This window comes from Tachypleus tridentatus, chromosome 6 (genome assembly GCF_004210375.1).
Source record: "Tachypleus tridentatus isolate NWPU-2018 chromosome 6, ASM421037v1, whole genome shotgun sequence".
Lineage (NCBI taxonomy): Eukaryota > Metazoa > Arthropoda > Merostomata > Xiphosura > Limulidae > Tachypleus > Tachypleus tridentatus.
Window position 1 is genome coordinate 143,902,261 of NC_134830.1, and position 13,359 is coordinate 143,915,619.

General features: G+C 31.1%; 1 pseudogene across 1 annotated transcript in view; it reads left to right on the top strand.

Moving 5' to 3' along the window:
* The first annotated feature begins 770 nt into the window (after positions 1-770).
* The window catches only part of LOC143253935 (phosphorylase b kinase gamma catalytic chain, skeletal muscle/heart isoform-like), a 28,800-nt pseudogene continuing 16,211 nt past the window's right edge, over positions 771-13,359 (top strand). Inside the window, exons 1-4 of the transcript XR_013029896.1 lie at positions 771-905; positions 3,957-4,111; positions 5,951-6,123; positions 10,397-10,451. The product of XR_013029896.1 is annotated as a phosphorylase b kinase gamma catalytic chain, skeletal muscle/heart isoform-like (transcript). The remainder of the gene's footprint in view (positions 906-3,956; positions 4,112-5,950; positions 6,124-10,396; positions 10,452-13,359) is intronic.

The window sequence follows — 13,359 nt, forward strand, 5'->3', positions numbered from 1 at the left end:
AAAGATAACAGTTTGTGTATGTGTGTTCCAAAAGTAAGGTATACTCTATTTTTTTCTTTAATATTACATTCATTAGTAGTAGTATTTAGCATATTTATACCAATTTCTATTTGAAATTTTTTTATAATTACATTTATATAGTTTTGTAGCATAGTGTAAGGAGGATATATAACTAATATAAGTCACAAAGGTTTTTAACTTTGTGAAATATAATTAGCTAATAGCAAGTTTTGCTGTTGAAACAGTGCATTCTCATCTTGATGAGTAAGAATGTAAGAATGATACAGTTAATTAGCTGTACTCATAACAAGGCTAATATTTAGGTAGTGTGCTGTCATGAGAAGTCAAAATAAAGAGAGGGAATTCCAATGAACTTGCATTAAGTTTTGGATATTGCTTCAATAGGAGTAAAATTGGTAGTCATATATGTGTAGAACCTTTTATTTTAATTTTTATTCAGAGGTATTCTTAGCTATTTAATCCTGAGTTTTTTTCAAAATATTCATGCTTTACCATTGATTTAAGTAGGGTACCATTTATTGATGTACAGTGTAGATTAGTGTCTGTTAAAAATAAAGCTAGACTAATAAATTAATGTGTGAATAAATAAACATACATATCTCCAGGTGGCAGCAGGTGCACTACTTATTAGAATTTGGAGAGTTGCCCATTATTATTCTGTAAGTGAGTACTAAAAAATAAGAATAGCTCAGTGTAAGGTTGAGATATGTGTTTTAGAGGTTGGTTATTTTTACACTGGCTTTCCTAACAAAGCACATCACTCTTTGACATTTTATGTGCAGAGGTTTATTTGTTCTTAAATTCACCTATGTTTATTTTAGCAGGTTGTAGTTCATGATCAGCAACTAATAAATTTAGGTCTTTGAGTGGAAAATCAGTAGAAAGTAAGAGTTTGAGTAGTCTTGTTGTTTTTTAACAATAATCACATTTTTAAAATTTGTTTGTTTTTTGAGATGTTTCCTATTAAGTGTAGGTAGAACATAAAGATGGTTTTAGGGTTTTATGGGTAGTGTTACAGGAACCTTTAAAACATTTAAGAATGTTTTGATATGTAAATTTTGTCTGCTAGGGTTGGTATAGGAAGGACAAGAGAAGGTAGGAATATATGGACAGTTTTTGAAGCCAGTTGAGAACTGTAAGAACATTTTATTACAAAGATTATTTGCCGTTCAAAAAAAGGAGTTGATCGGCTGTTTTAAAAAAAATCTTCAAAATCACATACTTCTTTTGAAGGTCAGTAATTAGGTAAAGAATATTCTGATGAATTTTTGTGTTTTCTTAGTAAAATATGATAAAAATTATATGTATACGGATATCCATTTATACAGTTATTGTAAATCGTTCACAGTTATAGTGGGTGAAGTTTCTATATAGGTATTAAGGTATGTTTTTATTTACTTAAAATTTAATTTCACATATCTGTATGAACATAAAACTAGGTATCTTTATATCATGATAATATCCTATACGAGTGTAGTATTAGAGGTGTATGTTGATGGCTGACGTTCATACAAGATTTTTACTTCATATACAGGTGTACATCAACTCAACTTCAGTTCTCTCATACTGCCTCTAAAATATAGACCTCTTACCGATTCTTTACATTTTTAAAGTGACAGTCTTTTCATAATTGTCAAGGTTTCTCTACAATATAGAACTGTGAGATCATTATATTTGAGCCTCTCCTTTCTCATGGAACAAAGGATGTTTTGCAGAGTATTGTTTTTAATCTGAAAGTTTGACCATAAACAAGAAAATATACAACTTTTTGTTATGATATGAATTTATTTTCTAAGTCGATGAAGTATCATAATAATTAATTATACTTTTAATGAGATAGGGTATTAAGTATAATATATATTTATAGCACTAAATTCTTTATTTAGCCATACGATAAGCATAATTAATTAAACTTGATGAAGTGTCATAATAATTAATTATACTTTTCTTGAGACATGGGTATTAAGTATAATATATATTTATAGCACTAAATTCTTTATTCAGCCATACCATAAGTATAAATAATTAAACTTGATGAAGTATCATGATAATTAATTATACTTCTAATGAGATAGGGTATTAAGTATAATATATATTTATAGCACTAAATTCTTTATTTAGCCATACGATAAGTATAATGAATTATAACCATTCTTTGCTAGATTAGAAAAGGCAATGAAACCATAACAGTTGTTGTAATAAGTTTTATATAAATAGTGTTTCAGCTGACCTGATGTGCTCTGTATTGATTAAAATATATCAGTAATAGATATTGCAGACATAATGCAGTTGATATGCTACTGTACATTCACTTCTGAAATCTGTCAAAGAACTGAATAAAAAATGTAGTGTTAGGAATATATTTGTTCTAATACTAATGTCTTGTGATGAGAATATATAAAAAAATGAGATTTGAGATGTTTAACTGTTTGTATGCACAAAACTAAAATTTTGAATCGTTCACATAAAGTTTTCTACCAAGATGGATTTTTAAACTTGTGTTAATAAAATTCTAGATCCAACTTTTTTTTTGGAATAATTGTTAAACTGGTTAAAGAAGTAGATTAAAGTTGAAGGAAGTCATGAACATTACAAGTTCAAGAAAGGCTAAATAGGAAGAAAGTTGCATTGTACATACCAGTCTGATGTAACATTAACATATTTTATAGGAACTAATTGCTATTTGAGTTTTATTGAACATCCATTTGCAACCTTCATTGAAATACTAACCAAAAGTGTATTATATATCCCTGATCATCTTGTAGTACTGTTGCAAATACTGTGAAATGTTTGTTTATAAGGTTTATCTCGGACTTGCATGGTTGTAACAGAAGTTTTTAAGTTGGATGAAGTTAGTTACTGGATTTCACATGGACCTGTTGTAGGCATCATGTTTGAACAGCTTATGTAAGATCTTTAAAATGTGCTGATAGTTTTATACCTATAGGTGTTGCTAGTAACAATAAAAATATTTCTTTAATTCAGGAGGATTTTTACAAGTTTATTGGACGGTCTTGTACTTTGGAAAGTCTATTGTAATATTAAGATATGGAAGGTCTTACTTGTGGAGTGGAGGGATACAAGTTAGTTATCCCATATTGGAAATGGTTGTCTTAAAAACTACTTGCCCTAGAGAAACTAAGTGTCACCAGGGTTGTAAGTGTGAGCATGGTATGGAGAGTTTCTAAAACTGTCACAAAGGGCTCTAGCTTACTTTCTCATTTAACATATCTAGCCTATTCATAAATGAAACTACTGCAAGCAACATCTGTCCTTCATGGTGGTCTTTCATCCTAACATTATCAATGCCCACCAGTGGCTCAGCAGTATGTCTGTGGTCTTACAATGCTAAAAACCGGGTTTCAATACCCATGGTGGGCAGAGCACAGATAGCCCCTTGTGTAGCTTTGTGCTTAATTCAAAACAACAACATTATCAACATCTGTCTTTTACAGTGGTCTTTCATCCTAACATTATCAACATCTGTCTTTCATGGTGGTCTTTCATTCTAACATTATCCTTTACACTGAGAAGCATTTTATTCAAATCTCCAATCTTATACTGTAGAAATAAAAATAATAGTAGTGGTAGTTTCAAGAACTGTGATTTAAATTTGCAATATAATATGGTTCTTGATATATCATATAGCATGTCTATAGTTTTTTCAATAAAACATTTAATTCTAACTCTGTGTTTACTTTAGGACAAGTGCTTTTCAGATATGCACATCAAATATGAGCTTTATGATTATTTTGTATATACAAGAGGTTTTATGTTGGTATGTCATTAATGATAATAGTAGGTGTGTGAAGGTACTGTATTAAAATTAAAGGGTTTTTGGGGCAGTTAAATTAATTTTTGTGGGTAAAAATGTTTTCATTAAACACGAAAAACAATCCTAATGGAGAAATGTTTTATCAACCATGAACTTTTAGGATGAGTTCTCATAGTGTCTAAAAAGATTACAACTAGTGGTGGCAGCTGTGAGAAAGATGGTGGCTCCCTCTAAAGATGAGGCTGATGATCTCCCCGACAAGAATGTAGCCAAAGACTTTTATGCCAGATATGAACCTAGAGAGGTTCTTGGTAGGTGAGTGACTTAAAATAATTTTGGAATTTGTATTTGTTTTTCTTACTATTTTATTTGATAAAGTACTCAACACTTTTTGATGCCAGTATAAACTAAAGAAACTAAGATATAAATTCTTAATACTTTGCCCCCTGCTAGTACAGCAGTATGTCTACAGATTCACAATGCTAAAATAAAGGGTTCGATTCTCCTTGGTTGGCTCAGTAGATAGCCCCATGTGGCTTTGCTATCAGAAAAACAACAACAATCTTAATAATTTAAATAAAATGCCACTGTGATAAAAAAAACAAACAAACTTGTACATGAGTAAGGGCTGAGGACCATCAACTGGCTAGCATGCTAGATTATAACTGAGTTGAATTTTTCTATCTCATTACAGGAACAAGAATATTGTACTCCATACATTTGAGCTATGGGCACATCATAATGGTCAAATTACACTAGAGGCAGAAGCAGTTCATGAACTGGTGATGGATGCTATTGATTAGCTGCCTTCCTTCTAGTTGTTCATTTCAAAATTAGGCATGGTTAGTGCAGATTGCTGAAGTACCTTTATGAGAATGTCCCAAAAACAAATGAATAAAGCAATCTATTAAATGAGCAAAACTCAAAAGTATAAATAGATTTGAGAATGAGTGAATGCTTTGAATTATGGGTGATTTCCAGTAGTAGATCAGCTGTAAACCCTATTTTTCGGGGGACATGTAAATAATGAAAAGTTATAAATGTTTCATAATAATTTGCTTCTTGTCATATACAACTGTAGAGAAGTTACATTGTTAATAATCTTCAGCAGTCTTACCTGAATGTTTCAGGTTGTTAGTACCAAGTGAATTGTAAGAAATTGAACAGGTTTGAGATGAGAACTATTCATAGCTTTGGCATTGTTTATTTTAGCTCCAGTGATGAATGTTGACAGGATTGGGTGTCCATTAATTATTTAGCAATCTTTGATGTAAGTTAATATTAATTACAATCATATATAGTAATATGTTGTTACACCAAACAAAAAAACTTTTTGAAATGTGATGATCTCCAGTAGAACAGGCTGGATTAACAGTGCTAAAATTAGGAGTTCACTTCCCCTTGGTGGACACAGCAAATAGTCCAGTTTGGTTTTGGTATAAGAAAACAAAACAAAATGCACACTATATTTTCTACTACACAACAGACAGTGTTTGTGAGGGTTCATTTTCCCTTGGTGAACACTGCAAATAGTCCAGTTTGGCTTTGGTATAAGAAAAACAAAAAATGCACACATTATATTTTCTACTACACAATAGACAGTGTATGGGAGGGCACGTAAATATCTTGTATATCTATATGGAGGTGCAGTGAAAAAATGGTTGTCAGTATTACAATAATACATAAATTTAGATGAAGTTGATACAACAACAGTCATCGTAATGCTTATATTAAGAACCATTTATTGTGACTTCACAACTTCTTCTGATAATACAAGTCTTTTACCAATGTCCATCAGTTAATTAACAACATGAAACAGTGTAGAAGGACAGTAAGAGGTGGGTGTTGAAAGCAGGTAACAGAAAGTACTCCTAACACCACTACTTTGACCACAGACACCCTTGACCATCACACAGTGCATACCATGTTTTAAGCATATACTTAGTGAGCTGTTAAAACTTGTACAAAACCTTTGGTGAGGTAATAATGAATGCTGTAGTGATATGTTGTAAATAAATTGTGTAAAAGTTAGGAATTTTGCATTATTTACAATAGATTTGCCCTCAATTTTTTTAAATTCATAATACAGGTAAAGGGCAGGTATCCCAGCTTGTGGAAGAAAATGTTTCACTGTATGTATGTATACTTTTATAGGGGAGTTAGCAGTACAGTAAGACGATGTGTAGAAAAGGAATCAGGGAAGGAGTATGCAGCCAAAATCATTGACATCAGCGGAGATGCTGAAGATTTTCAGGGTTTATCAGTGAGAGACTCCACCTTACGAGAGATTGAGATACTAAAACTAGTTGCAGGTCATCCATACATCAGTAGGTATTGTTGTTTTTGTCACCCCCAATCTCTTGCTATTCTCAGTCTCCTCTTATGCTTACATTGATCAGTTTTTCCATCCACTACCTCTTTGTACGTTGTCTTCCTCCTTTGCTAGGTAGGAGATAACTCTCACATTTCCTGTTGCCTTTTTTTTTGTTATTTAACCTTGAGCTAAGAGTCATTCTGTTGATTTTAAACAAAATTGTCAAGTTATATTGAGACATTGATGTGCACATTTTGGTTAGTGTTACAGTTACATTGTGAGTGAACAAACTATCTATAATTTATAAAGATAATTTATTACCAATCTCCCCTTAATTCAAATATAATTACACCCCCTCTAGTTGAATAAAGTATTAGAGATAAAACAAGATGTTATAACTTGTATTCTATACTGAAATAGTTCTGTTTGACATATTCGTCAAATAAAACATGAGCAAACTAAGATTACAGAAATAATTTAATCTCTTGTACATCTCAAGCAGATACTTTTGGCAGTAAACCCAATAATACCTCAAGATTCAGCTAGCTTAGGAGATTTAGGTTAGTCCTAAATACAGATTCCAATATAATAGTAAAAAACTGTATGTATATTGAACATTTTAACAAATACCGTTAATGAAATTAACATTAAAAAAAATGAGTAGGGCATAATTACAATGTGTGTAAATATCTGCTAAATATTTAAGTAAATTTCTTTTAATTCTACTATATATCTCACATGTAAGGTTTAATCACTGAAGGTTTGTGCTATAAGTATTAATAAATGACTATTGATTAGAGAGGTGTGATATTTTTTAAAGTTTAGAACTGAATATTTCCCATGTATAATAAGTCACTATCATGGAGTGGTTTCTACATTTAAGGTTTTGCCAGTATTAACATTAATTGTTATCTTTTAGAACTTTTAAGTGTTTACAACAGGTCTGTGATGTTTTCATGTCCTGCTGCATTTATTTTTCAAATTATTTTCAAGTAGTACTTCACCATTTTAAACAACCACATGTAACTTGTATTACAGTTACAGTATATGGCACATTGTTTGTAAAAAGTGACAGAGAATAATTTTGGTCACAATGTTAAGCATAGTGCAAAGTTTAGCATTTACCTCAGAGATGCAGCCTTGCATATTGGTTTTCAGAAGATAAGGTTACTAAATGATGTAAGAAGTGGATAGAGCAAGATGATGAATTATATCTGAAATGGCACATCAACTTTAAATAACAAGAAATATCTGTAGAATTTCCATCTGTTTTCATGTAGCTGGAAGGTGGTATAAGGAAGAGAAATATTAGGGTCAGCTGACTGGAACTGTTTGTTCACAGAGTGAAATTGAGAGAACCCTGCACAGTGAATAACTGAAACCTTTTGTGTTCCACTGCAAGGGTGTTTCCATTACCCAAACACAAGGTCTTTGGATTATTTAAGGTTCACAACAGCAAATGTTGGAAGAAATATGACATATAGCTTTAAAACACATCATGTAGCTTAACATCCTTAATTGTAGGTAATTTGATGTTGTAATGTATACTTTTGAATAACCCTGTATTTGGTGATGTATCTTGTAATTCTCTGGTATCTTCTGCCAAGACTTAGTTAAAATAACAAGAGGGAATCCTCAATAACCATGGCTCTTGAAAGTCTTTTAGGCAGGATTAGAGTAAATTAATTTGTGGGACCTTACCCACTCCTTTTTATTTGCTATATTTTTGTGTGCTAGCAATATCATTAGGATGTTTACCAGCCTATCCTCAAATTTAAATTATTTTATTAAAGTTAACTTATAAGTATAATATTATTTATCTACTTACATGAACACACACACACACACACACACACACACACACACACATACGTACTATGTAGGACAGTAGGTTACATCTATCAGACTTCTGCTATTACAAGAAAGTTCTTGCCTAAAACTGGCTTTAAATAACTGTATTGCAAAAGGAAACTGGTAATTTAAATAAGTAGATTATTTTGTGAAAAAGAGAGAGAGAGAAGTATATGAATTAGTTATACATGAAGCAATCTTGTAAAAGAAGTTGTAAACTGAATTTTCACCTCATTTAAAAATTTTGCTCTGATAATTTGTATGATATGCAGTCATTACCATATCTATGCTACCATCTTGGTTAACTCACGAATAGGATCAAGGAGGTATCTGAATTCCTTTCACTGTTGCTCTGGTCATTCATGTGATGTGCCTTTTAATAGGAAAAGATTCTATGAAGATGAACACACAATGTGAAAGTAGACAATTTTTTTCCATTGGTGGATCAGGTGACTTCTCAAGTAGAGACAAGTGTTTAAGGGAATTTCATAATTTAAGGCTAGGTTCATTAGTACTATGTATGGCATTGGCCTGTTAGACTGACACCACGTTGAAGAAGTAATGGTTAGAATAATTATAAATTTATTCAGCATGGTAGTTGTTAAGTCTGTTATTCACAAAAAAAGAAAAAACATGATTGTTTATTAAAGACTTTCTACGAAAGATTTGTCTGTGAATTTTGAAACTTTTACCGAATCTAAACGAGGGACTGACAACAAATATACTTCTTTTTGTATTAAAGTTTTCTTATTTAATTTTCATAACTTGTAGAACCTCCTAAATAATTATCAAAAGTTTGTTTTTCAGTAAAAATTTATTTGGTTTTCTTTAGTTCTATCACTATTCAGCTGTACTGAGACTGTATCATAGTATAACACAATGAGGCAGCTTTGCTTAAATACACAGCCGAGTTATAATCTTGCAACGAGTAGGATATTGAGTATTACATTGATTTTAATTTATCTTACATTACTTAATAAATATATATTTTTTATATTTCAGTTACTTTTATGACAATAAATAAAAACATAATTAAAACAAACAAGAAATATAAAACTCACATCTAGACTCTTACCTCTTGCTGGGAAGGATGAGACACTCAAAACCTACTTTGTCATTGTGACGTTTGTGTAAGGTATTGATCTTGTAACACAAAAAATGTATCGGGCATTACAATAGACTGTCCCAAAATACATTTGCTTTAAAAAGATTTAAATAGTTTGTTTGTTAGTTGCTTGAAACTAACCACCATGATTGTAAATAATGAAAGTGAGGCAAAGTATCTTCATAAACATGGCCAAATTAAACAGTCCAATAGCAATGTTACTGAAAAATATTATTTTTTTTAAATGTAGAAAAGGTTATGATATGTGTTTAATTGTTTTCTTAAACAATGTAAGGGTAATATGTGGTAAGGGAGGAGATTGAAGGTTGTAATTTTACATTTTGGATCGTCAGTACATATGGGTTTGTTATTAGTTGGACACTTTACAATCAGTATATGAGCAGTTTGAAGCTCAAGGATGTTAAAGTAAACGGGAAAGTTAAGATTGAGAATTTATTAAAAACATTCTTTTGAAATTAAAAAAATAAAAATTTGTTTAAAAGTTTGAAATGTAAGCTGTGATTTGATGCTGAGCTTACTGATGTACATAAACAAAAATTTGTTTAATTAAAGTTGAATGTAACTCAGTGAAAGATCATCATATGCACACTTTGATCCTGCAGTAAACATAGTAAAATTGACAATAATAACAAGATGAACAACAATGAACTAATTAAAAATAATAATGAAAATTTATAATGGCAATATTTCAGTTACTTGAATGGTTGTAATAATCAGATATTGTTTACATGACTGTAATAGTGGAATTTACTATGTCCAAGATTTTATTCTTCTGGGAAATGGTTAAAAAAAAATAAAAAATGTGTCAACTATCTTCCATTTCTCAAACTCAGTCAGTTAAATTCAGCTTATTTCTTGCTTCTTTGTGACCTTTAGCAACTTTTATCATTATTATCAGCTGAGTTACGTGAGATAATTTGGTCAACCCTCTGACTTATTAAAGTTTGCCTACTAATAAGAAAAATAATTTGTGTGTAATACTAGGATAAAATGCTGGATGTGAATTTAGGATGGTGTGCCAGGTGTGATGCCAGGGTAATATGTCATATATGTGATTCAAGGATGGTGTGATATAAGGGTGTTGTGCCGTTTTTGATATTAGCTTGATGCACCATGTGTGGTATTAGGGTAATGCATGTTAATCATAACCTTTTTTGAAAATAAAATTGATTCAGACTAAATAAGAGAATAACTAATTTTCTCCTACTTGGCTGTCAAGCTTGACATTTCTCTAGTGGTTTGTTTTACTGACTTTAAGCCTTTCACAAAATATTTGTGAAATACATCTTACTATTTTAATTCTTTTCAGTTGAACTTCATGATGTATTTGAATCAGCAACGTTTATCTTTTTAGTATTTGAATTGTAAGTATTATCACTGTTTATTTTCAAAAATAAATTACAAGTTTTTGTAATATTTGAGAAAATATATCGCGTATAATGTACATACGTGTGTAATGTTATCTTCTTTCAAACTTTCACAACTGTTTGCGAAATTAGTAAGAACTGACAAATGTGTAAAACACGTCAATATACATACAACTCTTAACATATTTGGTCTTCTGTATTAGTTGTCAAGATGCACAACCAAACATTTGTTTTGTTTTTACTTTGAATTTATAACTGAGCTCACTCTAACAAAACTTTTGTTACCCTAATTTTAACTTACAAACTCAAAATATATCACAAAAATCACATTAACTGCAAATTTGTTTTCCCCACTTTCCTTTAGCTTGTTCATTGCAGGTGAAAATGAGAAATGTGTGAAAACAGCATTTCACATCTATATTTCACATTCCACAAGTTACTATCCAAGAAGCTTTTCATTCAAAACCAGAACCCATCAGCTGAGCTGGATGTTGAGAAACAAAATACCGTATGAAATTCTATTTACAAATGTGGTGTAATACTTAAATTCAAGCTTAAATACTGAAAGCTGGTAAACTATTGCTCTAAAATTGATAATAAAATCAAATTAACTATGGATGTTTTGTGTTCTTTTTTCCATTCCTTTTAATATTTTAATCTCATTTCAAGTAACAAAGAACACATTAAAAGGAATGTGAAGAAAAAGTGCAGATAACTTGATTTTTTAACAAACTTTAGACCTATTGGTTTCCAATAATTTCATAGAAAAAAGTGAAAACTTCTATGTATATTTACTCTTTTATTTGCCCTTTAATAACTGTTCCCTGATGAGACAGTGGTGTAAGTCTAAGGATTTACAATGCTAAAACCCAAGGTTTGATTCTCCACATTGCACACAGCAACCAAATCAATGACTATGTTCATTGTGCAGGATATGTATAATGATATGTTATAGAACAGTTTTTTGCAGAAACTTTTATAGTACATGATACATCTAGGTAAGTAGTGGAATTTACTAATCCATTAATAGTACAGGATACATCTGGGTAAGTAGTGGAATTTACTGATCCATTGATAGTACAGGATACATCTGGGTAAGTAGTGGAATTTACTGATCCATTGATAGTACAGGATACATCTGGGTAAGTAGTGGAATTTACTGATCCATTAATAGTACAGGATACATCTGGGTAAGTAGTGGAATTTACTGATCCATTGATAGTACAGGATACATCTGGGTAAGTAGTGGAATTTACTGATCCATTAATAGTACAGGATACATCTGGGTATGTGGTGGAACTTACTAGTCCATTAATAGTACACGATACATCTGGGTAAATAGTGGAATTTACTAATCCATTAATAGTACACGATACATCTGGGTATGTGGTGGAATTTACTAATCCATTAATAGTACACGATACATCTGGGTATGTGGTGGAATTTACTAATCCATTAATAGTACACGATACATCTGGGTATGTGGTGGAATTTACTGATCCATTAATAGTACAAGATACATCTGGGTATGTGGTGGAATCTACTAATCCATTAATAGTACATGATACATCTGGATAAGTAGTGGAATTTACTAGTCCATTAATAGTACACGATACATCTGGGTATGTGGTGGAATTTACTAATCCATTAATAGTACACGATACATCTAGGTAAATAGTGGAATTTACTAATCCATTAATAGTACACGATACATCTGGGTATGTGGTGGAATTTACTAATCCATTAATAGTACACAATACATCTGGGTATGTGGTGGAACTTACTAATCCATTAATAGTACATGATACATCTGGGTAAGTAGTGGAATTTACTAGTCCATTAATAGTACACGATACATCTGGGTATGTGGTGGAATTTACTAGTCCATTAATAGTACACAATACATCTGGGTATGTGGTGGAATTTACTAATCCATTAATAGTACATGATACATCTGGATAAGTAGTGGAATTTACTAGTCCATTAATAGTACACGATACATCTGGGTATGTGGTGGAATTTACTAATCCATTAATAGTTCACAATACATCTGGGTATGTGGTGGAATTTACTAATCCATTAATAATACATGATACATCTGGGTATGTGGTGGAATTTACTAATTCATTAATAATACATGATACATCTGGATAAGTAGTGGAATTTATTAATCCATTAATAGTGCATGATACATTAATTACAAGACTTGTGAAGTACATTAATCCAGATAAGTATTCTTATCCAAGACTAAACTTCCCATCTTCAGTTGTTTTTTGAACAACTACCCTTCATTTGGGTACAACAGGTGAATTTCTCCTGTCTTACAAATTTTCTCAAGACTGTTGTATTGTAGTGAACAAAGTAATTATTCATTAAAAATAATTGTCGTTAGAATTCCTAAAACCAGAAACAATTATTGTTACAGTGTGTGATAAATAATATATGGCTGAGTGAAAACAAATTCACCCTGCTGCCAGTAAAACAGAAAGAGAGAGAGAAAAAACAACACTTACTATTGTATTCTCAAGACAGCTAGTTATCATGAAACACTATTATATTCTCAAGACAGTTGGTTATTATGAAACACTATTGTATTCTCAAGACAGCTAGTTATCATGAAACACTATTGTATTCTCAAGACAGCTAGTTATTATGAAACACTATTGTATTCTCAAGACAGCTAGTTATTATGAAACACTATTGTATTCTCAAGACAGCTAGTTATTATGAAACACTATTATATTCTCAAAACAGTTGGTTATTATGAAACACTATTGTATTCTCAAGACAGCTGGTTATCATGAAACACTATTTTATTCTCAAGACAGCTGGTTATCATGAAACACTATTATATTCTCAAAACAGTTGGTTATTATGAAACACTATTGTATTCTTAAGACAGCTA